The sequence below is a fragment of the Gossypium arboreum genome, chromosome 6, assembly GCF_025698485.1.
Source record: "Gossypium arboreum isolate Shixiya-1 chromosome 6, ASM2569848v2, whole genome shotgun sequence".
Classification (NCBI taxonomy): Eukaryota; Viridiplantae; Streptophyta; class Magnoliopsida; order Malvales; family Malvaceae; genus Gossypium; species Gossypium arboreum.
In genome coordinates, this window is record NC_069075.1 from 100335931 (window position 1) to 100338110 (window position 2180).

General features: G+C 39.6%; 1 non-coding gene across 1 annotated transcript; it reads right to left on the reverse strand.

The window, feature by feature from the left end:
* Positions 1-201: 201 nt before the first annotated feature.
* Positions 202-308, reverse strand: LOC128294231 (small nucleolar RNA R71). Its single transcript, XR_008284545.1, has one exon. It is a non-coding gene; the product is annotated as a small nucleolar RNA R71 (small nucleolar RNA).
* Positions 309-2180: the final 1872 nt, after the last annotated feature.

Genomic DNA, 2180 nt, shown 5'->3' on the forward strand with positions numbered 1-2180 from the left:
TTGGCGAATTTTCTTGAATTTTGTGATACATTCAATATCAATGGCATTTATGATGATTCCATTCATCTTCAGTTATTTCCCTTTTCACTAAGAAACAAAGCTAAAAAGTGGTTGAACTCATTACCACGAGGGTCTATCACTACTTGGGAACAAATGACCGAAAAGTTTTTACTAAAATATTTTCTGCCGGCTAAAACGGCTAAATTGTGTAATGATATCTCTTCTTTTGTGTAGATGGATTTAGAAACACTTTATGATGCGTGGGAGAGATATAAGGACTTACTGAGAAGGTGCCCTCACCATGGGTTACCGCTTTAGCTGCAAGTTCAAAAATTCTACAATGGTGTGAATCCTTGACAAGACAAATGATTGACGTAGCTGCTGGCGGTTATTAGTCTCGGTTATTCAATCTAGGGATTAGACGTTATTATTCTTGAATAGGGATAATAACTTAACTTAGGGATCTCTAAGGATCAAGTTAAGTGAATAAATCGTTCGGTTCAGAGTCAGATAACAAGTGAAATCTAGGTGGATTCCTCCTTGGGTGTCGTCTTTATCAATTGCTTTTCTTCAAGTCCTTTTCCCAATTTTCTCTTTGCTTTAATTAAACCAGTTAATTAATTTAGACAATTAGTTTAATAAACAAACCCTTTTATTCCTCGGCTAAATAATAAAATGATAGTTATTACTAGTACTTTTGGTTCCCTTGGGTACGATATCCCGGTCTTGCCATTACTATACTATTATTCGATAGGTGCGCTTGCCTTTTCATTGTGATAATAGTTAGTCTAGGTTTGATCTTCATTATAAATATTTATTACTTGTTACGAATCATGCGATCACATGCCAAATCATGGTATTATACATGCATTTAGTACAATTTAGCAGCATGCCTCATATACAGTCATACAGATGTTTATATCATATAAAGGTATAACAGTTATTTCAGCTAATCAGAGGTCTAAGAACACTTACTGACCCTACAGTAGGTTCACAGTCGTCCCGGGCGACCCGTGCAACCTTAGCAGTTTAACAGTGAAAATGGTCCCACAAGCCCATGTTGTTTGCCCGTGTGGGCCCACACGACTCTTTATGGCCTTGGCCGTGTCGATCACACGGCTTAGTCCCAACTTCTCACATGCCCATGTGGCCCACACAACCTAAATTAGTCCGACCCATGTTTCATACACGACCAGCCTTATTGATCACACGTCCTACCACATGGGCGACCACACGCCCGTGTGGTGTCGACAGCCTCACTTTTCGGCTTTTTTTTCGAATTCAATTTTCAACGTTGTGGTTACACATCTGGTTACGAAAACGCGCACACAGTCCTTGAGCACTCCAAATGTAAGTTCAACCATAAACATTCGATTAGTCGCATGTCAACCAAATTTAAAATAACCCTAATCGAAAACATTTAATCACTTAGTCGACAACCACTTACCTCGTTTGAACAACCGAGGCCCTACCTACTTAAACCGTCAAAAATGAATGATCACTAAGCTCCTGCAATCCAACCGAACCCTTATTAACAAATAATCTTATGAACAGTTTGAAACAAATCGAAACTCAAACTCACCGAAAGCTTAAGACCGCATACCGTGAAAGGAACTATTGGTAAATAAACCAAAGGCAAAGGCCAAAGGCACAACAATTTGACAAAGAACAAAGATGAAGAGAATGGAAACTATGGGAAAAAGAAATCGGCATAGAGAAGGACACCGGAGGAGATAAAGAACCGGCAAGGGTGGAGGAGTAAACGTCTGTCGAGGGAAGGACAAAGCCGAAGGGAAACAAAAGGTGTAGTCGAGAATCACCTAACAATATTTAGCCAATGGAAAAGAGCAAAAGAGAAAAAGAGAGATAACGGCAGCAACAGTTTGGGGGAGAGCACTTATCCCGTAGAGGAGAACAAATTCAAAAAAGAAAGAGAAAAAAAAATAGCAGAAACCCTTAGCATAGATTCCGCCTCCAAGAAGTGAAAATAGTCGAGAGAAAACAAAAATGGAGAGAAGTACAACCCAAAGCCGAAATCTTGAGAAACAAGAGTTCAAGTTCGGCACCATCTCTCCCACTATCCTTAAATTCCCATATTTTTCTCCCCAAATCCCTCAAAATTGTCCACCCCTCCCTCAACCACCTAATTCAAATTCCACTACAACTCTTCAGTAGTTCGG